At 41.2% G+C, this 27,797-nt stretch overlaps 1 long non-coding RNA gene across 1 annotated transcript in view; it reads right to left on the bottom strand.

Moving 5' to 3' along the window:
• The window catches only part of LOC112131866 (uncharacterized), a 35,048-nt gene extending 7,260 nt beyond the window's left edge, over window positions 1–27,788 (bottom strand). Inside the window, exons 1-2 of the long non-coding RNA XR_002913749.3 lie at window positions 27,687–27,788; window positions 931–995 (exon numbers count right to left, since the gene is read on the bottom strand). This is a non-coding gene — a long non-coding RNA (uncharacterized LOC112131866). The remainder of the gene's footprint in view (window positions 1–930; window positions 996–27,686) is intronic.
• Between the last annotated feature and the right edge of the window lie 9 nt (window positions 27,789–27,797).

Raw genomic sequence — 27,797 nt, 5'->3', positions numbered from 1 at the left:
AGAGAAAAATTCATCTGTTATGCTGGAAGCAAACAAATCCCACAAGAATCCTGTATCGCCAATATTGTCTGTGTCTCTAGCTGATCAGGTAAGGAGAGCTGCACTGATGCTGGTAGTTGCCAACACCTGTGAATGACTCTGGAGCCTTCTTGTGGCCCTCCACCTTGGAGGAGGTGGCAAATGCTCAGTAGTCTCCCAGGAGTCAACATGCGGGCACTCACGCTGATCTCCATATCATTGTGGAGAGTCAATGTCAAGACCCTCTGCCTTCAAACCTGCCACATTGTATGTGCCTTAGATGCCACCTGCCAGAAGCAAGCCAGGTTTACCTTTGGACACCAACAGCATTCTTTCCATTCATTCATCCTCCTGACTTATCTGACCCTGCTATGAATGACTTGATTGTTCCTCAATTTCCAATTTACCCTCAAAATTGGAAGACTTTCTACCCATTCAAAGAAAGTGATTTTGCCTTTTTGGAAAGCAGCTCACAAAGAGATTTGTTGAATAAATAAAAATTGATCCATTTTTAGGAAGCATGTATTTGGATGTGTCCGTTGGACATACCTATCATTTGTTGACATACCTATCACACTGTCTGGAATGACACCTCAGTTTTGTCCTTTTTCTTTCAAAGTAGGCCATTGGGAATCACATTTACTTTTATATAGAAACATGATTTTTCCTCTCAAGAGCTTGTCTTTGGTATTTAGCAAAAAAAGCCTACTCCATTCTGTAGAGAAAATCCCCAAATTGTGCAAAACCTCTGGAGAAAGCACTGAGTCCAGGAAATCAGCATTCCAAGAAAAAGACTCTGCACACAGTGTCTGCAATTGTGTGCTGAACTGTTAAATGCGGATGTAGTGAAATTAATAGCTTTTTCAAAATGTACAATATAGTGAATAGGTGTTGCCAATACATTGTAATTACCCTGGACTTGTGTGAGGTGGATCCTTTGGATGAGAACTGGCTTCCTCAGATGAAGGGAATCCTTTCTGTGAATGAAGAAGACAAGGAGGAACATAGTATTCTTGGGAGAGGCTGCCCTGGTTTTCATGATGTCAGTGGTCCTTTAACCCAAAAGCCCACAGATGTTCTCCCTAACTAACCACAGAAAGTATAATTATTTACCACCCCCCAAGAATCTTCCAGACTATTTTTTCACTGAGTTCTTTTTCGGAAACCTAGATTGAGAGGAATTACTCCCTGAACCAGGGTGCAATACTCACCTTTGAGCCCTTTGAGCTCTTTGCTTTCTTTCACAGCTTGTTTTTTCTTGCCTGTTTTTCCTGTATTCTTTCAGGCTAAGACTCCCTCCTTTTGGTAGAGGCTTTTTATGCCATTTGGGAATGGTTTGGATAAGCTACCTTAATGAGGGACCACACATCCCTCCAGAGATGATAGAAGACTTTTTGTCTTTTCTGGTAAGCCCTTTCTGGAATAAAGATCAGTGTCTTTCTGGATTAGTCTTGGTTTCTACAGATTTTACTTTCTGTCTGTGAGGCATATATTCTAGTGAATTTACTTTCAAATTGATCTGCATGCCTAGTTTAATATTTTGATCTGCATGTCTAGGTTAAAATTTTTGTGAACAATCTTCTCTTGGTTTCTTTTGATTTTGTTTGACTCTTTATCCTTGTTTCTGAAATTCTCCCAAGAGCAAATGTAAACATTCCAAATGGTGGGTCAGGATGGCTAACTAAAAGCTGCCAGGACAGCTGTCACCCTCTAAAACAATGGCCTAAAGCCCTGAAATTCCATGACAGGATTTATAGGATTTTCTCTACTCTTGCAAGATTAATGAAAAACAGAATGGTTGCCCGGTGCTGTGCCTCACGCCTGTAATGCCAGCACTTTGGGGGGCCAAGGTGGGTGGATCACGAGGTCAAGAGATCAAGACCATCCTGGCCAACATGGTGAAACCTCATCTCTATTAAAATACAAAAAAAAAAAATTCGCCAGGTGTGGTGCCATGTGCCTGTAGTCCCAGCTACTCGGGAGGCTGAGGCAGGAGAATCGCTTGAACTTGGGAAGTGGAGGTTGCAGCAAGCCATGATTGTGCCACTGCATGAGAGTCTGTCGACAGAGCGAGACTCCATCTTAAAAAAAAACCAAAAACCAAAAAACAAAACAGAATCGCATTCTCAAACATTAAGGCATGCTAGGTTTTCTGGGACTCCAGCTGGTTATATATTATGGGTTATATTTTTAACTTGCTGGAAAAATTACATCAAGGAAAACTCAGATCTCCAATAGTCATTATTTGAAAAACCTGCAATTATAGAGTTAACATGTAGAGTTTTCTAAGTTCTCTGTATACCTCTCTCTGTTCTTCTTCTGCCCATTCTTCTTCTGCCCTTTCACTGTTTATGGAATTCTGGCCTGTGCCCCAAATCTTAAAGAGTTTTCAAATTAATGGCTTTATAAATTACAACAGCTTCATGATATCAACAAGTGAGATAATTTTTAGAAATATAAATTTAATTCTAAAATACCGTGTGTTAAGAAAAAGTAAGAAATATAAATTTAGATTTACCTGACTTACAATTGTGTACAATGACAGAATACTTAATTAGAAGTTAATATAAGAGAAAAATAACTAGATAAATATTTATGAAATTAGGCTCTCAGATCAAACAGGTCAAAACCTTGACCTTACAGCAATAATCTAAGGTGTGTCTAGCACAAAAATTTTGCTATTTCTGCCATGCAAAAGCAAAAAATAAAAATTATAAATAACTTAAAACCGCTAAAAATCTTTCCTGTCCACACTTGCTAGTCAAGCAAATCACACTGGCAAACAGAAAATAGATTTGCTACTAATTCAAGGTTACAAGGAGATTTTATTTTCCTTATACAATTTATCCAGTCCCAACTTAAATGTAAACGTTGAAAATATAACCCTAAACTCATTTGAAACTTAAGAAAAGGTGAAAAAAGTTTTTTAAAAAGTCAAACTGCCATGGAAACTGCTTTATCCAAACTGTGGTTCACAGCACTTATTAGATTACCTATCGTGGCAAATAAATTTTAGCCATGTTTTACATTTTGCCAAAAAATATAATTTGGGTCCAACTGTCTTTTATAAACTGGTGGATTAGTAATACTATCTCATGACTAGAAGTCTAACATAAAAAAACCATGAGATCTGTTATTTGTGTGTGTATATGTAGTCAGATGTGTTTATGCATATACACATGTATTTTGTTATATGTTTTGTCTACATGGTAAAATCTGGTGTAGTGATCCAGAAATCCCTTAGTAAAGTCTATTTAGATAAATGGCCTCATGAAATATACAATAATTAACCTAAATGGTTTTTAATTCATGTGACTTAATTAAATCTGTGATAAATAAACTATTCTAAAATTAGTGGTAAAATAAAAATAGAAATATCTTCAAAATGGTCAGTGTACATTTTACCTGAGTTTACTGGTCAGATGGTTTTATATTTGTCTCTTCTAGAAATCTGTTATTATATGGGTGGCAAGCCACCCAGGTGCCCAGGCAATAGACGGAGGGCAAGAGCTGTTTCCAGTGTAATAAAGAAAATATATAAAATAAGAATAGTTATACTAGACATAGATCATAGATATGATTATAAATGAATATCATTAATCATTAGTTTGTAGCAATTACTCTTTATTCCAATATTATGATAATCCTCACTCTGCAATCATAACCTAGGAAAAAAACAGACAATACAGAGATAGGAGCTGAGGGGACATAGTGAGAAGTGACCAGAAGACAAGGGCTCCTTGGTCTAGCGGTAACACCAGCGTCTGGGAAGACGCCCATGACCTAAGCGGACCGTGGTCTAGCAGTAGTGTCAGTGCCAAGGAAAAGCACCCACTACTTAGCAGACCAGGAAAGGGAGTCTCCCTTTCCCCGGGGGAGTTTAGAGAAGACTCTGCTCCACCACTTCTTGTGGAGGCCTGATCATCTCCCTGTGATGCTGTACTTCAGTGGTCACGCTCCTAGTCTGCTTTCATGTTCCATGCTGTACACCTGGCTCACATTTTAGATAGCAGTAGCAAAATTAGCGAAAGTACTAAAAGTCTCTGATATGCAGAAATAATGGCATAAGCTGTCTCCTCTCTGTCTCTCTCTCTCCACCTCAGCTACCAAACAGGGAAGGGCCCCCGTCCAGTGGACACGTGACCCACATGACCTTACCTATCATTGGACATGGCTCACACTCCTTACCCTGCCCCTTGTCTTGTATCCAGTAAATAACAGTGCAGCCTGGCATTTGGGGCCACTACTGGTCTCTGTGTCTAGGTGGTAGTGGTCCCCTGAGCCCAGCTGTCTTTTCTTCTCTTTGTCCTGTGTCTTTATTTCTATGGTCTCTCATCTCCACACACGAGGAGAATAAAACCCACCAACTTTGTGGGGCTGGTCCCTACATTATTAGTCATAATTTTGGTTGCTACGTTAACTTTTTCCTAGAGTTATATTTATGTAGATATGTTATATGGATTTTTATACCCATATAACTTTCTATATTGCTATAAAATTGTTCTCACCGATAAAATACTGATAATACTGATATGTGACAGATTTCTTGCTTCCGAAGTTTTCACTATAATTTAAGGTTACTACAAGTTTAAAATTCTAATTAATATAGGCCAGGTACAGTGGCTCATGCCTGTGATCCCAGCACTTTGTGAGGCCAATGTGGGTGGATCGCTTGAGCCCAGGAGTTTGAGACCACTCTGGGCAAGATGGTAAAACCCTATCTCTACAAAAAATACAAAAGTTAGCCAGGCATGGTGGCACATGCCTGTAATCCCAGCTACTGGGGAGGCTGAGGTGGGAGGGTTGCTTGAGCCCAGGAGGTTGAGGCTGCAGTGAACTGTGATTGTGCCACTGCACTCCAGCACGGGTGGCAGATTGAGACTTGTCTGAAATAAAATAAAATAATAAAATTGTAATTAATATGGATAATTCTTTTTGTGGGGTGAGGGAACAGGATCCCACTGTGTCACCCAGGCTGGAATGCAGTGGCATGATCATAGCTCACTGCAACCTCAAACTCCTGGGCTCCAGCAATCCTCCTGCCTCAGCCTCCCAAAGTTCTGGGATTACAGATGAGAGCCACCATGCCTGGTCTAACTAATATATATAATTCTATATGAAAGTGTGCCTTAAAAAGTAGGACAAGTTTTTAATAATAAAAAAATGTATAAGAAATGCCTACAAATATGCTCTTTATTGAGAAATAAATAATAATTTTATATAATTTGAAGGTTATTTAAAGGTTGTTTCAAAATATTGATTCAGGAAAGACAGTGAAATGCAAAAGAAGAACCAGTAAGTAGAAGAGAGAGATGTGAAGAAAGTTATTGATAGGGAAATGGAGATAGGAGAAGGTTGAAAAGAAAAGAAATATTTCACATGACAAAGAATCTTGTGTGGTAAATTTTCATCCTAAACTAAAATGCCTAGTTATTTAAGAGGGAAGGTACAGGACAAAGTGGAAAGCCCAAGCATGTCACCAATGGTCTGAGTAACTCATTTGTGAAAAGAGAATTTATGCAAGATGTTTTGCATGTGACCAAGTTGGTTACAATCAGAAGAAAATTAAATTATAAGTCTTTGTAAGGATTGAACTTTGGCATTAAAAATACACTAATACAAAACTGAAAATATGTGGTCCCCTATGTTAGAACAACAAGGTTTTCTTAAAGTATTGATTAGTTTTCATAAAGTTGCAAGAAGTTTTGAGTTTTAATTCTGAAATCTGTTCCCTTTACAGCCATCTTCTAAACTACAGACAATTTACATTTCTGTCAAATATCTTTCTGAGATCTATTTAATTTGCATAGTTTGAGGATGGAGATTCAGCTCCCCCTTTTTTTTTTTTTGCCTAAAAAGGCATAACATTTTGCCTTGACTGAGGTGATAACTTTCCTTCAACATTTTTTCAACTCTTGTAACTTTTTTCTGTGGTTCCAACTCTGCTGTTATGTCCTGATGCTGAAATACATGTCCTGAAAAATCTAGAAAAACAGTGTTTTACTCCAACATAACTTGAAATTAATAAAAGTCTGATTGTCCTGATGTGATGTAGTCAGTCATGATTCTGGTTGCATGAAATAAAAATAACCAAGTTTCATTGTCAGTTGGGGCCTTTGATCAGATTTTAAACCATGGCTATTCCAAGTTTTTGTCATTCACAGTTGTCATGAAAATTTCTCCAAAAGTGTTTGCAATCTGCTATATTCCAAAACTGCTTTTCATGGAAAATAACAAATACTCTTGAACACAGAATTCTGACAAATTTTTTGAGACAGGGTCTCACTCTGTTGCCCAAACTGGTATACAGTGGCACAGTCTTGGCTCACGTCATCCTCAACCTCCCAATCCTCTAATCTCAGCCTCCTGGATAATTTTTGTATTTTTTTGTAGAGATGGGATTTCTCCATATTGCCCAGGCTGGTCTCAAACTCCCAAGTTGAAGTGATCTACCTGCCTCAGCCTCCCAAAGTGCTGGGATTGCAGATGTGAGCCACTGTGCCTGGCAAAATTTTTGATAATTTAAGATCAGTAGACTAAATAAAAATCTCCAGAGCTCAAATAAATAAACTGATGGGTTTATAAAACTGTTAATCAAGATTAAACAAAACAAAACAATTACATGAAATTAAGTGTTTCACGAAGACGATGTTTTTATGACTTTTATTTGAAACATTATTCGTTCTGAAATATTTTGTTTTCCAGATTTAAGAAAACTTTATCTTGTAAGCTACCTATAGTTTACAAAAATTCAGTAAAGTATGCTTTTTTGAACAAAGATGGAAGCATTCATTTTGTCTCCCTATTTGATTCCTCCAAAATTTGGAAAGTAATTGTGAGTATTCTTTTATTTTTACTTGATAAATATCTGTTTCTCTTCATAAACAGAATACCATTGAAACCATTGGTTATATTATTAAGGCTTTAACTGAAATCTCATATTTAAGAATGTGCATAAAAAGCCTGGCTTCCAGTGCTTCCACCCTGACAGTGAATGAGTAAAAATTGTCACTTCCTGGCAGTCTCAAGAACTTTAAGATTGTAAGTAAAATCTAAAACCTCCCTTGCTTTGGCCTCAAGAGGTTTTTAAACCTGAACTTTCTGTAGATTAATGTAGAGAAAAAGTTCAGTTTCTAAAGAAAAACTATAATGCACCTGTTAGTAGATTGTAAACCTGTGCATTCTTTTCAAGTTCTTGTTACCTACGTGTAGATTATACTAGATCCTGAATTTTCCTAATGTATTTCTCCTAATTTGGCAACAACTCTCCAACTAAAAGCAAAAGCTGCTCTGTTACTAAAGCCCTATGAGCCGAAACTAGATAAATTTTAAAGAATAAACATGTGCCTGATGTATGGATCACAGAAAGAGTTCACCAAACCAAATGATGTCATGACCAAAGACATTCAAACTACAAAGCAGGAGAAGTTAATGTTTTCATGGCGATTTTCCCAGGTCACTAGAACAGATTTTCCCAGGTCATTAGAACAAGACTCCATGTGATGAGATTTTTACCCCTTCTCCTTCTTAATGCTACATTTTTCACCTGGCAGAATAATGATGTGAATGAAAATTCACAATCAATAACTTCTGCTCATAAGTATCATTTGGTTAAATGAGAAAATGACTGCGTTATTGTCAATACTATATGCTGTACCTAGATAAATTTCTCCAGGAAATTAGAAATTTATAGACACAAAAGAAGAAGACAGGCCACGTGGTTACACCATTTCACCTGATTCCCTATGATTATTTGATTTATTCAATTAGTTTTCTGTAAGCCTAGGTTAATGGCTCAAAGCCATTATGCAAACTAGAATTGTCCTATTACTATTTACTTCATAATTTCCCTTTTTAAACTGTGTATCCATTACTTAAGTTTTTTTTCCAAGAGTACAACTCCTAATAGAATAATGCCTGTACAGCACTTTGAGATGATAGCAAAAGACTACAGAACAGACAAATTCGAACTTAATAATGAACTCCAGGTAGACTTAGCCTGAAAAATACTCCCTTCAAATCTCCCTTGTTGCTCCAAATGTGCCTAAAAGGATTTTGACACTGACTCTTAGGTGCCAATTACCCCCTGCCTCAATGTGGGACGAGACCAAAAACCAAAACAGGTCCAACCTAGTACCAAGGGCCATCAAAACCAAACTAAAAGATGATTGATCAGTGATGCTTTTGGAAAAAAGATCTGGAGCACAAAAGGGAAATGTGAAAGTTGTCAGAATCAAAATGGAGTCACTAGTGATAAGAAAACTCTGACAGCTCGAGCTGGGGAAGGCCATGAAGAGAGCATTCTCATGCGTGTATGCCTGATGATGAAAAAGATTCTACAAAAATTACAACCTTGCACAAAGTCCATGACAACGTTATACAAAAAAAAATTTCTGTACTGGACGTTCTGCCCAGTAACTACTGCCTTCCAACCATGGACTGGCATCACGACTGTTATTGATTTTTGTAGCCAAGGATAATTATTTCACAACAATTATGTAACCTTCCTCATTGTTTCCTTTGAAAACCTTTGTCTTTCATGTAATTTGGGTGTTTGCCCTCTCCAAATCTCATGTTGAAATGTAATCTCCAGTGTTGGAGGTGGGACCTGGGGAGGTGACTGGATCATGGGGGAAGGTCTTCATGAATGTTTTAGCAACATCCCCTTGGTGATAAGTTCTCACCCTGAGTTCATGAGAGATCTGGTTGTTTAAAAGTGTGTGGAGGCCGGGAGCAGTGGCTCACGCCTGTAATCCCAGCACTTGGGGAGGCTGAGTTGGGCAGGGTACTAGAGATTAGGAGTTTGAGACCAGTCTGGCCAACATGGTGAAACCCCGTCTCTACTAAAAAATACAAAAAATAGCTGGGCTTGGTGGCATGTGCCTGTAATTCAAGCTACTCAGCAGGCTGAGACAGGAATCGTTTGATCCCAGGAGGCAGAGGTTGCAGTGAGCCGAGATCACGCCACTGCACTCCAGCCTCGGTGACAGAGTGAGAATCCGTCTTAAAAAAAGAAAAGCTGTGGCACCTCTCCCATCCCTCTCTTGCCTCTGCTCTCACCATGTGATGTGCCTGCTCCCACGTCAAATTCTGCCATGAATAAATGTTTCCTGAGGCTCTCACCAGAAGCAGATGCCAGAACCATGCATCCTATAAGGCCTGTAGAACCATAAGCCAATTAAACCTCTTTCCTTTATGAATAACTCAGCCTCAGGCATTTCTTTACAGCAACATAAAAATGTTCTAGCAGAATCTTTACCTCCCTGCATATGCACATGGTTTACTATGGCACACATATTTCTATTCAATGCTCTACTCCCAAACAAGTGTATTTTCTTTTAGAGAGGCTCTGTTTCCTGTTTAGGTTGATGGTTCCAGCTGATCTCAGAAATACTGGAAAAGTGAAGCAAAACTGTGGCAGAGCAGGTCTCATTAACAGTTGAACAGGCAGGCCTCCATGACAACTGCTTCCACACTGACTGAACTGGTTAGGCTAAATATTAAAGGCTGAACAAGGAGTTGCCCTTACACAAAGGCTGGAATGTAACAATAGCCAAACAAAAGTCTGGCCTAGGCCTTCCCTTGGCCTTGAAGTGCAACAAGATAATAAAGAAATGCTTATATTCCTCACACCAGGATGCGTTTAGGATTAAAAAGCTTCTATTGGATGTCTGAAGAAACTCCCCCAGACCTCCACACCTTAGCTGGAGACAAGATAACGGTAATCACCTCCAGCACCAGGACCCCATCTAGATTAGGTAAACTTATTGAGGCTCTGGAGGAAGGTCTCCAGGACCCAGACCTTAGTTGTAGATTAGGTGGAATCTGTCACTTTTGTCCTTAGGAAAATGTACACTTACACATAGACATACAGCTTAGAATGTATATAAGCACTGGAAAAACTTGGTAACTTTTAGTTGGTCTGGTGATGTTTTCCCCAGCCTTCTCCCTATACCTGGTTACAGAAATAAAATCTCTTCTTTCCAAGTTTGTCTACATCTCATTACTGGACCATGAGAACAAGCGGCCTGACTCTTGGTTTGGTCCAGGAACACAACCAGCTAGAGAAAATCTGAATTAGAATTAGAAATATGGAGGTATGTACACAGATCAGTTTGAATATTGGGCTCCAAATCCTTTCATAGATATTAAACATATACCTGAAATTACAAGAAATGAGGTAACCATTCAAAAGTTTACTCATGATTGAAGAGGGGCTGGGATACCCCTTTCTTCTTTGGGGACATGCTTTTCATTAGCCCTAATCTCATAATCCACATAGGAGCTCCTTTCTTCTAAAGATTTTTCTTTCTTTACCACTTTCTTCACTGCTGCTTGAAGGGCAACCCCAGATGCAGGTTGAGCCAATAGTGGCAGCCAGAGTCTGTAAGAACTGGGGTGCACTGTAAGAACTGGGATGCACTCCCACCACCATTGCCAGTGCTTTCACACCCTCCCATGGGATGCAATAACCACGGCAGAGGAGCACTCTGAACAGAGCTGTGGCTTACGAGGTTGCATCTGCAGTCCACACTCTTATCAAACCACGAGATCAGTGCTAACTCCGTAAAGCAGGCTAGGAACACAGATCCTCCTTCAGGCATCTCTGGGAAGCTCTAACTTCTTGTTGCACTTAAGATAAATTTTCATGCAGCAATCCCACTACCAGGAACTTATCAAAAGGAAATATTTGGAATGCACACAGATGCATGCAGTTATTCATCTGTAATTATCTGGATGTCTATCGGTAAGAAATTAATTATTTAAATTCATTCACATACATTCAAATGACAACTCCACAACCTTTAGAATAAAAATGGATTTCAAGGATCTTCTCTCTCAGAGAGGCAGTGTAGAGCGATGGCTGACAGTTCCAGCTGGGGAGCAACCTCACCTGGACTCACATCTGAGCTCTATACTTACTGTCTGTGTAGCCTTGGGTAAATTATCCAGGGCTCTGAGCCCCACATCTCCCATCTGTAAAACGGATTTTTAGGAAGACTAAGTGGATTTTCATGTAAAGTACCCAGGACACAGTGTACTTGGGACATAGCAAGAATTCAGTGAAAATTAGTCAGTATTGATGACATGTCCTTAAATGAGTAAAACATGTTATGAAACCGCATGTAGATGATGATCATATTTTCGTTTCCTACGTGAACCCAAAATATCTGAGACAGGTCTTAGTTCAGAAACTTAATTTTGCCAAGGTTAAGAACATACCCATGACACAGCCTCAGGAGGTTCTTATGACATGTGCCCAAGGTGGTTGGGATACAGCTTGCTTTTACACATTTTTTTTTTTGGAGACAGAGTCTCACTGTGTCACCCAGGCTGGAGGGCAGTAGCTCAATCTCGGCTCACTGCAACCTCCTCCGCCTCCCAGGTCCAAGCAATTCTCCTGCCTCAGCCTCCGGAGTAGCTGGGATTACAGGGGACTGCCATCACGGCCAGCTAACTTTTGTATTTTTATCAGAGATGAGATTTCACCATGTTGGCCAGACTGTCCTCGAACTCTGACGTCGTGATCCACCCGCCTCGGCCTCCCAAAGTGCTAGGTTTACAGACGTGAGCCACCGTGCACAGCCACTTTTATACATTTTGGGGAGAAATGAGACATCAATTAATATATGTAAGATTTTCATTGGTTTGATCTGGTAGGGTGGGGAGCTTCCAGGTCATAGGTAAATTTAAACATTGGTTGTAAAAGTTATTATTAGTAGAAACGAATGCCTGTGTTACAATAGGCAGTTATGAAGACCAAGGTTTTTTCATGCAGATGAAGCCACCAGGTCGCAGGCCTCAGAGAACATAGATTGTAAATATTTCCTATTACACTTGAGGTCTGTATTGATGTTAATGCTGGAGGGCTACAATGAGGCATCTCCAACCCCCTCTTTCATCATGGCCTGAACTAGAGTTTCAGGTTAACTCCGGAATGGCCTCGGCCAAGAGGAGGGGTCCATTCAGATGGCTGTTGGGGGGCCTTAGAATTCCACTTTGGGTTAACACTGCTCTCCTTCTGGCCAAGTCAGTGGCCACCCAAATTTTATTTTGTCCTGTAGTGTTGCTAGGGTGGCGTAGCTGCCTATTTCACGTTCACCCTATTTTTATAGCCTGCGAGTTTCAGGTGATTACCTAAGAACCTTAAGATACATGATTATTTTACCAATAATTCAAGATTTAACTGTTTTCATTAAACCCACAATATTAACATCTAATTGGTTTAAAAGCTACACAAGCAGAGATAATGCTATTTGGTGGCTGGGTTTATAGTTTTATAACTTTTTTTTTTTGAGACAGAGTCTCACTCAGCCACCCAGGCTGGAGTGCAGTGGCACCACTTGGCTCACTACAACCTCTGCCCCCTAGGTTCAAGAGATTCTCCTGCCTCAGCCTCCTGAGTAGCTGGGACTACACGTGCCCGCCACCACAGCTAGTTTTTGTATTTTTAGTAGAGATGGGTTTCACCATATTGGCCAGGCTGGTCTCGAACTGACTTCGTGATCCAACCACCTCGGCCTCCCAAAGTGTTGGAATTGCAGGCATGAGCCACTGCGCCTGGCCATTTTTATAAATTTTATGCCAAATTCTGACACCTTATAGTATGTGGCAGAGATAAGTATGAAATTGCTTGATCAATAAGTCATGTGAACTTGAAAAACATTTGGGCGAATATTTAATTCATGAGTACCCTTTAAGCCAAATTTGTTGCCTTGTGGTCAAAACATGTAACAAAATACATGTACATACACATAAATACACACATACACACTCGTACAAACAAAGATCCTATAGCTTTTGCTTCAAAACTCTAACCATGATATATTGATACAGACACTTAGGTTTGCAAAACAGTAACAAAAATAATTGGATGCAAACAGTGGATTTTATCTTAGTGAATAAATCTTTACTGCAAAGCCCCTCATCTCAGTCATTGTGTGTCTGTGTGAAGGGCACAGCAAACCTGGTTCTGTGTCACCGGTGTGGCCACAGCTGCAGATGCCACCTGAAATGACCCAGGGCTGAAATTGTCAATCTCTTCTGGCCAAAGCTGTGCTCTTAGGCCTGTTGGGAACCCAGGTGCCAACCCTTGCAAGGACCCCAGGCCATGCACCTCTTGCCTGGGCCCATGTCTGAGGCCTGACTTAAGGTCCTGGGTGGGTCTGATCTGGGGGTCCTTAAAACACCCCATGGAATTTTTTTTTTTTTTGAGATGGAGTCTCACTCTGTCTCCAGGCAGGAGTACAGTGGCATGATCTTCAGCTCACTGCACCCTCCACCTCCCGGGTTCAAGTGATTCTCCTGCCTCAGCCCCCTGAGTAGCTGGGACTACAGGTGCACACCACCATGCCCAGCTAATTTTTGTATTTTCAGTAGAGATGGGGTTTCACCATGTTGGCCAGGATGTTCTCGATCTCTTGACCTTGTGATCTGCCCTCCTTGGCCTCCCAAAGTGCTGGGATTACAGGTGTGAACCATGGCACCAGTCCAACACCCCTTGGAATTTTTAACATGCTTGGTGAGAGGCAATGGTACTGGGAAACCATGGACCTGCACACAGGGGGTGCCTCCTGTGGTATTACCCAGGGCCCTGCTGCCACAAGGAGACCCCTGGCCTGTCCTGCTGGCTGCCAGCTTGTTCTCCACCACTGCCGCCTGTGGTCCTCCCAGTCATTTCCAGTCCTCAGGGTTGCTTCTCCTCAGTCTCCTCAAGCCCTCAGCTCATTGCTGCCCCTCCAACCTCACTGAGACCCTTGGCGGTTCACTTCCATCTTCAGCTCCCTCACAGACCCTGGGTAGTATCCAGCCACACTCAGCTCTCTCTCCTGGATGCTCTGTCCTCCCGTGGCCACTCAGTACTACAGTATTCAAGTCCTATTGGTTATAGTCTTTGTTGGGGGTATGATGATGACTAAGAGCCATAGTTCACAGTGAAGTGGCCTGATTCAAGTTAGTGTTAGAGTCTGGTTCTGGGTTAGGGATTGGGGTGTTAAAATAAAAGCCTTAGACAAGTTCAATTTAACAGAGTTTAGTTGGGCAGAAAAAGGTTCATAAACTGGGTAGCACTCAGGAAAAAAGTGGTTCAGAATCCTCCACCCCACACGGGGGTGCAAGCTATATTTATAGCCAGAAAATAATGACATACAGAGAGCCTTTGTTGGCTGCAGTCAGCATTTGCCTTATTTGGTCATGCTTTCGCAGCTTTCAGCCTGAGACTGGCTGCTTGAACCTTCAGCCAAGACTTGGCTCCTTGACACAAGAATGTATACTCTTGGCTTATAGTTTGTGTTCACATTCAGTCATGTTACAGTTCACCATGTACAGAGTCAGCTTTATGCCCAACTTGATTTAACAATTACCTGCTTTGGAGAGGGAGCTTTGTGAAACTGACCAAAGGCATGAGCAATGACACTACCTTCTGTCATCATCATGATGAATTTGTTTGATCCCAGTATGGTATTCACAATTCACAATGTCAAAATAATTACATGATTCTCATGTTTTCTTCAAGGTTTTGTTACTCCAATAATAATGAGACTAGTTGATGTACAAAGAATGGGCTGCATACTAATATGTAAGACTTTTAAGTGAGTACAACACGTTAGTGATGACATCATGATGGTTATCAGAAGGATAATACCAAGAAACTGCAATTCACTCCTTAACAGGAATTTCAGCAAAGAAAACATTAAAATCAAATAATTCTAAATTCAGGCAATAAAGAGAGCACTACAGTATTCAAGTCCTATTGGTCACAGTCTTTGTTGGGGTATGATGATGATTACGAGCCATTGTTCACAGTGAAGTGGCCTGATTCAAAGAGGTATTCATGCTTTCAGTTGGTCTGTGTTTTACTCCATTTGTATTGTTATAAATAAATACTTGAGGCTGGGTAATTTAGAAAGAAAAGAGGTTTATTTGGCTCACAGTTCTGCAGGTTATACAAGCAGCATGGTGCTGGCATCTGCTTCTAAGGAAGCTCAGGAAACTTACAATCATGGCAGAAGGCCAAGAGGGAGGTGGCCGTCACATGGTGAGAGTGAGCAAGAGAGAGAGTAGGGAGATGCCAGCCTCTTTAAATCACCAGACCTTGGCTGGGTGTGGTGGCTCACACCTGTCATCCCAGAACTTTGGGAGGCTGAGGCGGGCGGATCACGGGGTCAGGAGTTTGAGACCATCCTGGCTAACACAGTGAAACCCCATCTCTATTAAAAAACAAAAAAATTAGCCAGGTGTGGTGGCAGGGACCTGTAGTCCCAGCTGTTCAGGAGGCTGAGGCAGGACAATGGCATAAACCAGGGAGGTGGGGCTTGTGGTGAGTTGAGGTCATGCCACTGCACTCCAGCCTGGGTGACAGAGTGAGACTCTGTCTCAAAAAAAAGAAAAAAATAAAAACAGATCTTATGTGAACTCAGAGTAAGAACCCGCTCGTGACAATGAGGACAGCACCAAGCATTCATGAGGGATCTGTCCCCATGACCCAAATACCTCCCAGTGGGCCCACCTCCAACATTGGAGGTCACATTTCAACGTGACATTTGGACGGGAGAAAACATCCAAAGCATATCTGTGGGATAACACAAGTCATAGTAACCTGGGCTAAATGAAACATAAAAATCAGAAAACGTTGGAATAGTCAAGTCCAAAACTGGACTAAATGAAACATAAAAATTAGAAAACCTTGGAATGATGCCACCCATCATTCAGGGAGCCTACAAATCAGCCATATGCTGCTCCCAAAAGCACGTCATGTGTTTGTTTCCCCTGAGAAATTCCCTTAATGTATTCAATGGCAGTATTTAGAGAAACAGTATTACTGGCCACCTTTTAAATTAAGTTCTCCATAGTAGTAAAATCAGGGGAAAGATATGTGGAATATTTAGTTTTGTTCAGCACCACATACAAGCCCCCAGCATGGGCCAAGTGATGATCGAAAGCTGTGTCATGTTCCACCAAGTGTTTTTGTTGGACACAAACTTTCCTATCCACCAGTTGAAGGGTGGCCTCTACCTGTCTAAATCCCAGTGAAGTATGACTAGCCCCCAAATCCAAAATTTTTCCCAACTTACAGATTAGCTTCAAATTCCACACAACTGGCGCCCCACTACCACCAAGTCTGAGGCCCCAAGAACCCCACTGGAATCTTGCCTCAGGGAAACTAACTCATCTTCCTCTATTTCAAGGTTGGTAGTAATTTCCGTTATTGACTGCTTTGACCTCTGATTGTGGGAAATATTATGGGAACTTTTAAGGAAAGCTATTTGGAAGGCAAGACTGAGCCAGGTTAAATAACAACGTCCAACCAGCAAGGAGGCAGAACGAAGAAAATTCTCTGTGGACCCAGGAGATACCCTGGCAGCTGGAAAACGGGTCACCTCATGGCATGTGAACCGAGCTCAGTTGCATCGGCCTACCCCTAAGTCTGCCTAGCTCCTGATGAAGTTGCAGGGAGAACTTACTCTTAGATGGTCCACTTACAGCTGTGCAACCTGCAATGTGCTCAAGGTGCAGCAGCTGTAAGATGTCAGAGCTAGTAACAGCCTAGTCCCTGAGGCACTCTGTGAAGTACCACATACCCCTCACTGAACTGCATCTGCTGAGTACCACATACCCCTCACTGACATGCATCTGCGGAGTACCACATACCCCTCACCGACCTGCATCTGTGGAGTACCACATACCTCTCACCGACCTGCATCTGCGGAGTACCACATACCCCTCACCGACCTGCATAGGAAGGTGAGTGAGAAACAAGTTATTTTCTGAAAATTAGCGAAAATTTTAAAAACTATACAAAACAAAAATAACCATTCACAGTCTCTGGAAATGGTCCCAAGAGCATACAGCTAATAAAGTTTTACTCACATGCAGAAGCTCAAGGAACTTCTAATTAGACAAACATAAAGAGATCCACAGACACATCATAGTAATGACGCTGAAAGCTAAAGACACATAGGAAACACTGAAAGCAGAAGTGAGATAAAGAAAGAGGAGCCATTGAGCTTAAAAGGGATCCTCTAAAACTGTTATGAGTAGGAGGAATCCCAAGGAGACTAACAGCTGATTTCTCACCAGAAACAATAGAGGCCAGGAAGAAGGGGAATAACATATACAATGTCTGAAGAAAATATCCTGTATTCACCATGGCTATGGTTAAAAAATGATGGTGAAACAAAGACATACCTAGATTAACAAAACTGAGATAATTCACTGCTACCAGACCTATCTTACAAGAAACATTAAAAGAAGTTATTCGGCTGAAAATCATAATCCAAGACAATAATCAAAATTTACACACACACACACACACACGCACCAGTAAAGGTAAATATGAAACTCTAAAACGAATATATTTTATATTATGAAAATAATAAAAGGCAGTATAAATGCACATTTTTCTATTTTTTCTCTGGATTTAGAAAGCAATTTATAAAACAATGTCTATTGAATGTATTGTTTGTTCTGTGACATACAAAATTTAATATGTTTGCCAATAACAGTCTGACCGAGATGAGTGGGAACAAAGCTGTATTGGGTTAAGACAACAACTCCATATATCACACTACAGACAACTCAAGTCTATAAAAACAAATGAAGAGAACCGTAAACGATAATTAAGGTTAACTTAAAATTTTATATATTTATGTGCTTTACTTTTTCCTCTCAGCTTCTTAAAAGACATGGTTATATGACGTAATAATTGTAACAATGTATTGTTGAGTTTTTAGTATTTATAGATGTAACATAAATAAGAATAATACCTTAAAAAGTACAGTAAGAAGAGTATAGAAGTACATAGGGTACAAAGCTATGTGCAGAAGGGTGTGGAGCAAAGTAGGGGTAATGTTTTTGTGTCTAACTGAAACTATTCTGAATTAGCATGAATCTGAAGCTGATTCTGATAGGTTAAGATGTATAATGTAAGCCCAAGAACACTGATTAGGATAATAAGCCAAAAATAGAGTACTAAAATCATTAAAGAAATATAATTGTCATTTTAGAAAATATTCACCGTTGCCAGGCGCGGTGGCTCACACCTGTAATCCCAGCACTTTGGGAGGCCAAGGCGGGTGGATCATGAGATCAAGAGATTGAAACCATCCTGGCCAATATGGTGAAACCCCATCTCTATGAAAAATACAAAAATTATCCAGGCTTGGTGGCAGGCACCTTCAGTCTCAGCTACTCAGGAGGCTGAGGCAGGAGAATCCCTTGAACCTGGGAGGCAGAGGTTGCAGTGAGCCGAGATTGCGCCACTGCACTCCAGCCTGGCAACAGAGTGAGATTCTGTCTCGAAAAAAGAAAAGGAAATATTCACTTTTTGCAAAAGGAAGCAGAAAACAGGACTGAGGAATTAAAAGGACATATGAGGAATAAAAAACAAAAATTAAGTGTATGATATGATCCAACTATATCAATAATAATATTAAATATAACTTGATTAAACAAACTAATCAAAAGTTAATTCTTGTCAGACAATAAAAAATAAGATCCTCTATGCCATGTACCAGAGTAACATTTTAGATTCAAAGATATAAATAGGGTAAAAGGATGGAAATACACATATCATGCAAACAGAAACCCTGAGAAAGCTATTCCAAAGTAGCTATACTAATATCAGACACAATGAATTTTAAAACAAACAAAAAAAACCTGACCAGGTGCAGTGGCTCATGCCTGTAATCCCAGGACTTTGAGAGGCCAAGGTGGGCAGATCACCTGAGGTCAGGAGTTCTAGACCAGCCTGGCCAAGATGGTGGAACCCCGTCTCTACTAAAAATACAAAAATTAGTTGGTTGTGGTGGCATGTGACTATAATCCCAGCTACTCAGGAGGCTGAGGCAGGAGAATTGCTTGAAACTGGGAGGCGGAGGTTGAGTGAAAGTTATGTTATTTCCTCAGTGAGCTGAGATCATGCCATTGCATGCCAGCCTGGGTGACAAGAGAGAAACTCTGTCTTAAAAAAAAAAAATTGTTTTTAGAGATAATCTGAGATATTTTACAACAATAAAAAGGCCAATCCATCAGTAAGAAAGAAAGCACAAGTATAAACGTATATGCATCCAATTAAACATCACCAAAGTACATGAAACAAAAACTGACAGAAATGACAGTCGAAATTGATGATGACTGGAGACTTCAATACTGCAATTTAACTAACGGATAGAAAAACTACGCAGAAGAGCAACAAGGAAACAGAAGACTCAAACAACTTCATAGTCCAACTAGACCTGAAAAACACGCGCCAAACATTCCATACAACAAGAGAAGCTACATTCTTCTCAAGGGCTCATCAACATTGTCCATCATAGACTCTACACTAGGCCATTAAAGGAACTAAACAACATGTACTCCAATCACAATAGAGTGAAAGTAGAAATTAATAAGAAAAAAATAGGGAAACTCAAATACGTGGATATTACACAACACATCCAAATTACTAATCAAAGAAGAAATCAAAACAGAAATTTGAAAATATACTTAGAGGAATGAAAATGAAGTCACAACATACAAAACTTAATAAAAGACAATTACAGACATGCTTACAAGGAAATTTATTGCTTGTAAATAAATTTATTGCTTGTAAATACAGATAACAAAAAAGAGAACAATTTCAAATCAATAACATAACTTTTGACATAAGGACACCGGGAAAAGAAGAGAAAATGGAAGCTAAAGTAAGCAGAAGGAAGGAAATAATAAAGATCATAGCAGAAACCAATGAAACAGAGAATAGAAAAGCAATAGAGAGAAACAATGAAACCAGAAGCACATTCAAACAAGCTTAACACAATTGACAAACCTCATTGTCATGAAAATGTATTCTGAGTATACGACCAAGAAGTAGTGAGTTGTAGGACACAGGAACTGGAGGTCCAAGATAACTGCTGTTGCTAGGAACATCCCCCTGCATCCCCTCACCTAAAAATGTTGACCAGATTGTAGGAAACCCGAACAATTCCTTTAAGTAGAAAGCAAATAAATTAAGAAAGCAATTTAGATGGCTTTTTTTTCTTTTTTCCCTTGTTATTTTCATGATATAAAAGGTTAGACAGGCCTGAACTGCAAATGTGGAGACCTGTGTCATCTTTCTGCTGCCAAGACTATCCCAGTGAGTTCCTCCTGAATAAATCTTTGACTATCTACCAGCCTGGAGTGGTCTATCTATTTCTTTGGTCTGAGAGCTTCCTCTCCATTATGTAGGATAGCTCAGTTCTGGCAGGGAGTTTTCCTAACATTTTTCTAGACTGACTAGGAAAAATAGAAGACTCAAGTAACTAAAATCAGCAATGAAAGAGGATATATTACTAGCAGCATTGCAAAAAGAAAAGAACATTTAAGGAAAAATAATATGAACAATGGTATGCCAAAATATTAGATAATTTAGATACAATGGAAAAATTCCTAGACACAAACCAGTGACACTGATGCAATAAAAAATGCTCTCACTAGACATAATAAGCAAAGAGATTGAATTATTAATAAAGAAACAACTCCACACCAAGAAAAGCCCTAGCCCAGAAAGTTCACTGGTGAATTTTGTCTAATATTTGAAGAAGATTTAGGATCAATTCTTTTAAACTCTCCAAAAAATAGAAGTGATAGAGACATGTCCCAACTCATTCTATGAGGCCAGTATTACCATGATAGCAAAGCCATACAAAGACATCACGAGGAAAGAAAAATTCAGACCTATATATCTTATGGATACAGATGCTAAACTCTTCAATAAAATACAAGCAAATGGAGAGGCCAGTCATGGTGGCTCATGCCTGTAATCCCACCACTTTGGGAGGCTGAGGCGGGGGCATCACAAGGTCAGGAGATCGAAACCATCCTGGCTGACACAGTGAAACCCTGTCTCCACTAAAAATACAAAAAATTAGCCAGGCATGGTGGTGGCACCTGTAGTCCCAGCTACTCGGGAGGCTGAGGCAGGAGAGAGAATGGCATGAACCCAGGAGGTGGAGCTTGCAGTGAGCCAAGATTGTGCCACTGCATCCCAGCCTTGGTGACACAGCAAGACTCTGTCTCAAAAAATAAAATAAATAAAATTAAATAAAATAAATAAAATACAAGCAAACAGAATACAGCAACATGTAAAAATAATAATACCTCGTGACCAAGTTGGATTCATCCCAAGTATAGAAGGTTGGATAGCAGCCAAAAATTATTTAATATAATACACTATACCAACACAATAAGCAAAACCACAGTCATCTCAATAGTTGCAGAAACAAAATCCAACATCCTTTCATGATGAAATATTCAACAAAGATGGAAAGAAGGGAACATCTTTAAACTAATAAAGGACATATGAAAAACCACAGCCAACAGCATACTTAATGTTGAAGGCCTGTATACTTATATGCTAAGATCAGGAACAAGACAGATAAATCCACTCTCACTACATCCATTCATCATTGTGCTGGAGGTGCTAGCCAGGACAATTTGGCAACAGAAATAAATGTAAGCCATCTAGATTAGAAAAGGAGAAGTGGGCCAGGCATGGTGGCACATGTCTGTAATCCCAGCACTTTGGGAGGCCAAGGTGGGTGGATCACCTGAGGTCAGGAGCTCGAAACCAACATGGCCAACATGGTGAGAACTCGTCTCTACCAAAAACACAAAAATTAGCCAGGTGTGATGGTGCATGCCTGTAAACCCAGCTACTTAGGAGGCTGAGGCACAAGGATCACTTGAACCCAGGAGGCGGAGGTTGCAGTAAGCTGAGACTGCACCACTGTGCTCCAGCCTGAGCAACACAGCCAGACTCCATCTCAAAAAAGAAAAAAAAAAGCTGAGCTGGTGCGTACCTTAAATAAACAACCCTCCTGTTCTGCATATCAGCCTCTCTCATCCTCAGTTTCCTGCAACATTTTTGGCAACCATGAAGGGAGCAGAGATGGAAAGTTTACTGTCTCCTTTGCCTCTAGGGGCTACAGCCCCGGCCTCAGGAGACCTGTGACCCCAGGCACCACCAGGAGAGCTTCAGCCCAGAGAGCAGATCGACTTTTACGTGACGCGGCACCCCTACCGAGCAGTGCAACAGAACCTAAAGAAAGGCTCCAGGATGATTCCAGAAACAGTGTGCTTCAAGAACTGCGGTAAAGTTTTAAGGCCCAAGGCAGGACCCATCCCATAAGGGCGGAAAAGGAGGCTGATCACCTCCCGAGGTGTGCCTAATAGTCCAACCCAGAGAGGCTAAAGGCGGTGAGAAAGGCTCACCAATTCAGATGAAACTCACACACCAAAAAACACAAGATGTGAGACTGTCTTGCTAAGTCTGTTAAGAAAAAGAAACTACAGATGGTGAGAGTGGCTTGCCACCCCAGTTAGGTACACAGGAACTAGGAGTAGAGAAGTGTGTGAAAGTGTGTGAATGAAAAGGCCTAATTAAGCTCATCAGCCGTGAAGTAAGGAGTCACAGATCTCTTAGCGTGGACTGTGCGCTCCGAGAAAAGTGTAAGGCCGACTACGAACAGTAGCGATCTGCATATGACTAATAAGAACTGCCCTAAAGCTCAGAGTTGTAGCAGGAATAAGGAACTCTCCAAAGCCAAGCAGCCTCTGAAAACTCCCCTAATAGGAGATGGTATAGTAGGCCGAAATGAGAAGAAAGAGTGTGCTGTGCCATAAAAGAAAGAATAGGAAGAAAGTCATCAAAACTTACCGCGTTAGAGTGCATGTTACAGAACTTTAAGAAAGGTTTTGCAGAGGATTATGGAGTTAAGCTAACCCCACAGAGGTTGAGAACTCTCTGTGAATTAGAATGGCCTTCTTTTAGTGTTAGATGGCTGACCGAAGGAACTATAGATAAGGAAATAATTGGCTGTGTATTTAAGGTGGTGACAAGAGTCAGAGGACACCCAAGGCATCCAGATCAATTTCCTTATATTGATTCACGGTTAAATATAGCATAGACAAGACCAATCTGGATCCAGCCCTGTTTAGCAGCTTATTGTGAAACAAGTGTGGCCTGAGCCCAGACAAGAGTGAAAGTAAGAGCAGCTTCACTGGCAGACACAGAGTTAAAGAAGTCCCAAAGAGAGCAAGAAAAGTCAGTTTTGCAGGAGCTGCCAGAAAGAACAGAGATTCTTCTTCCACATGTCCCAGCCTACCCCCCTTTACTGAGTCCAACATCCCCCCGGGAGCCAGACTGAAGAGCCAGCATGCCCCAAGTTTCACCCCAAAGGGGAGGATCAGAACCTTGAAAGGCCAGGGAAGGAAGTCAAGATAGTCAAGCAGGCTGTCTCAGACCTGGTGGTGCTCAAGCTCTGCAAATGCCTCTCTAGGAGACACGAGGACCCATTTATTATGATGACCAAGGCCAAGTCCAAAGAAGGCAATGGACTTTCATCAGTCAGCCCTTTTCAACCACTGATCTTTTAAACTGGAAACACCATACTCCCTCATACATGGAGAAGCCTCAAGCTCTTATAGATCTGATACAGTCCATCTTTCTGACACACAATCCAACCCGGCCAGACTGCCAGCAGCTCCTCCTCACATTATTTAACACAGAGGAACGCAGGAGAGTAACCCAGGAAGCTCTCCACTGGCTAGAAGCCCAGGCATCAGCAGACGGAGTGCATGCTCAGGCACACACGCAAGGTCAGTTCCCAGATGCTGGCTAGGAGCCCAGGCATCAGCCGCAGTGCATGCTCAGACATGATGCAGACACAGTGCATGCTCAGGCATATACTCAAGGTCAGTTCCCAGATGCTGGCTAGGAGCCCAGGCATCAGCAAACGCAGTGCATGCTCAGGCATACACTCAAGGTCAGTTCCCAGACCAAGATCCTAACTAGGACCCAGAGGATGCAACTCAGTTTCAGCATTTGCAGAGGTACCAAGAGGCACTTCTGCAAAGGCTGAGATGATGGAAAGAAAGCCATTAAGATAAAGAAGATTTCAGAAGTGCTTCAAGGAAGTGATGAGAGCCCTAGCCAGTTTTATGAAAGATTCTATGAGACATACCGGCTTTCACCCCGTTTGACCCTGAGGCCACTGAAAATCAGTGTATAGTGAATACATCATTTGTAGGACAGGCCCAAGTGATTTCTTAAACGAAAGCTTAAGAAGTTAGAAAGTTTTGGCTGGGCACGGTGGCTCACGCCTGTAATCCCAGCACTTTGAGAGGCCAAGGTAGGTGGATCACGAGGTCAGGAGTTCAAGATCAGCATGGCCAAGATGGTGAAATCCCGTCTCTACTAAAAATACAAAAAATTAGCTGGGTGTGGTTGTGGGCACCTGTAATCCCAACTACTTGGGAGGCAGAGGCAGAGAATTGCTTGAACCCAGGAGGCAGAGGTTGCAGTGAGCCAAGATCGTGCCACTCTACTCCAGCCTGGGCGACAGAGTGAAACTCTGTCCAAAAAAAAAAAAAAAGAAGAAGAAGAAGAAGTTAGAAAGTTTTGCAGGTATGAATGTCATCCAGCTTGTAGAAGTAGCCACCAAAGTGTATGTTAACTGTGACCAGGAGGCAAAGAAAGAAGCAGACTGGAGGCTTAAGATCTGTTGGCAGCAGCCCTTATAGAAAAAGAGATTACCAATGTAACATGACGTGGACGCAGACGTGGATGTAGAAGAAGTCAAGTCAGACAAGGATTTGAAAGTTGACCAAGGCTAGAGAAGTATCGGTGTGCGAGATGCAAAAAGAAAGGACACTAGAAAGATGAATGTCCAGAAGGCAATGAAAGAAATGGCCAAGGCCATGAGACAAAGAGGCCATTGGCCAAAGGCTGCCGCACCTTAGAGGAACCAGATATTGATCTGATCAGGCTAGCAGGAGCTGAAAGATGTGAGGACTAAAACAGACCACACTCCTTCTCATTAGGCCTCCAAGAGCCCATCGTCATATTAGAAGTTGAAAGCAGCAAGATTCTGCTGTATCTAGATTATAAATTTCTCACTGATGGCTAAGCCATTATATGAAATTACAAAAAAAAAAAGAGAGAGAGAGAGAAAAAAGAACCCCTCCTCTAAGAAACTGAACAGGAGAAGGAGCCATGCCTTCATGCCTTGTGAAAACTTGCTTATGGACTTTATCAAAATGCCCCATGGCAGAGGCTATCAGTCTATGCTAGCGTTTATTTGCACTTTTTCAGGATAGGTTGAGGCTTTCCCCATCAGGACAGAAAAAGCACGAGAAGTGACTAAAGTACTACTAAAAGACATTATCCCTAGGTTTTGACAGCCTCTAACTTTAAAGTCAGACAATAGGCCAGCATTTGTAGCTGAAATAGTGTGAGATTTAACAAGACTGTTAAAAATAAAATAGAAGTTAAACACAGCCTATCGGCCGCAAAGTTCAAGAAAAGTAGAACGCATGAACCAGACACTCAAGCAGCTACTGAAGAAATATTGCCAAGAGACTCATCATGAGAGATCAAAGGAAGGTCCTCTCTTAAACCAAACCAGGGTCCCTCCCTTTTACCAAAGGCCTATTTCTCTGTATTTTGATGCTTGTCAGGCAGCAGACCAAGACTCCCCTGTCTGTGGTAACCTACCTTTAGAAAGATACTATAGAAATGACTACAAATACGTATGCATGCCAAGAGTAACTCCACCTTGTTCCCCTAGGACCCCAGAAAAATATTGTTGGCATTGCATATCGTAGCACCCTAGCACACAACAAAGGTCAATTATGCTTACCAAAATGCTGGTGAAACCAGATTGTGAAGCAAAAACCTGTAATCCTATAAATTTCACCATTCTAAAGCTAGACTTACCCATGTACACTGCAGGTTACCCCATACATATGTATATACACACATACCCAGCAATCTACCTATATGTTATCAAAAAAGAACCCGGACCCATCCAGCCCAGCAACAGTTCCAACTCTTTAAATCATTCTATAAGCATGTAGACCAGAAGTTACCAGAGCCTACTCCTTTAGCCAAAAACCTGTTTGCTCAGCTGGCTGAAAACACTGCCGGCAGCCTAGGCATTTCATTACGTTTGTAGAAAGACTAACGTAGGAGACCAATGGCCTTAGGAAGCAAAAGAGTTAATGCCACAAGATAATTTAACTCTAATAGACTCTTCCCCTGAACGGATGCCCACAAGTTCAAGTGTCTAGCTCTTAAAGACTTCTATTATCAGGAGATACTGTGTTGCTCCCTGAAGAAAGGCTTTTACAGACGCAGTAGAACTAACCTGCTTTGGACAGCAATATTATAATGAAACACTAAAGAAAATTTTGTGGCGAGGCAGAGATGACTCCAAAGCACCTCATCCAAATCAGTTCTCCTGTTTCTCTCCTCTAAACCACACCTGGTATCAGCTTGAAGCTCCAAACACTTGGCAAGCACCCCTTGGTCTTTATTGGCATCTGTAAGCCACAGGCATATCGACAGTTGCCAGCTAAATGGACAAAGTCCTGTGTGTTTGAAACAATTAGACCATGTTTCTTCCTACTCCCGCTGCAACAGGGACAAACTTTAAGGTTTCCCATCTATGATGGAGTTAGAAGAAGCAAAAGAGATGCAGACATAAAAAGAGATATAGAAATAGGAAATTAGAAAGACACAGATCGGCCCCCTGAAAGAATAATTTAATACTATAGGCCAGCTACCTAGGCACAAGATAGGTCGTGAGGGTACTGCACTCCTATTTACATGCTTAGCCGCATCATAAGTTTGCAGGCAGTACTTGAAATGATCACTAATGAAACAGCAAATGCATTAGATTTACTGGCCCAGCAAGCCACAAAATGAAAATTGCTATTTATCAGAACAGATTAGCTTTAGACTACCTCCCAGCCCAGGAAGGAGGAGTATGTGGAAAGTTCAATCTAACTCATTTCTGCCTGGAAATTGATGACAATGGAAAGGCAATTGTAGAAATAACGGCAAGAATGAGAGAATTACCCCATGTTCCAGTTCAAACTTGGAAAAGGTAGTCTCCAGATTCCCTCTTTGGAGGCTGGTTTTCTTCCTTCAGTGGATTCAAGACTTTAATAAGAATAGTCCTGGCCATACTAAGAGTTTGCCCAGTAGTCCCTTGCCTCTTACCCCTCCTTGTTAGAAGCACTCAGTCAGCTATAGAGGCAACAGTAGCTAGGCAAACTAACACTCAGCTAATGGAGCTATATAAATATCAGCCTGTGCCTAAAGAAGAAAACTTGTCTCTTCAGGCAGAATACCCTACATACCCTAAAATAAACAATCGTCCTGTTCTCCATATTGGTCTCTCCAGTCTCTGGAGTCCTCTATTTCATGTTGGTCTCCCTAGTCTCTCTAGTCCTCTAGTCCAGCACTTTTGAAGGCCAAGGTGGGCAGATCACTTGAGGCCACGAATTCAAGACCAGCCTAGCCAACATGTGGAAACCCTATCTCTATTAAAAATACAAACATTATCTGGGTGCGGTGGCGCATTTCTGTAGTCCCAGCTCCTCTGGAGGCTGAGGCAGGAGAATCACTTGAACCTGGGAGGTGGAGGCTGCAGTGAGCTGAGATCCTGCCACTGCACTCCAGCCTGGGAGACAGAGGGAGAATCCGTTTAAAAAGAAAAAAAAAAAGTTTTTTCTGTGACAGCAACATTTAGAACTAAAAAAAAAGTAAGATTACTTGCTAATATAATTGACTAGTTGGTCCGCATTCGAATTTTCCCAATATTCCTGCAATGTGCCTGGTTGTCAAACCAGGATTTAATAACCAGATTCCACGTCTGTCAGGCGGATAGACACCAATCCTGATCCATCCTCGGCTCCCGCTTGGAACAGAATTTCCCGCTTCAATACCGCAATGTCTGTGGGAAATGCAGTCT

The sequence above is a fragment of the Pongo abelii genome, chromosome 16 (genome assembly GCF_028885655.2).
Source record: "Pongo abelii isolate AG06213 chromosome 16, NHGRI_mPonAbe1-v2.0_pri, whole genome shotgun sequence".
In the NCBI taxonomy this organism is placed as follows: domain Eukaryota; kingdom Metazoa; phylum Chordata; class Mammalia; order Primates; family Hominidae; genus Pongo; species Pongo abelii.
Note: the sequence above shows the minus strand (reverse complement) of the source record. Positions and strands in the feature narration are given on the sequence as shown.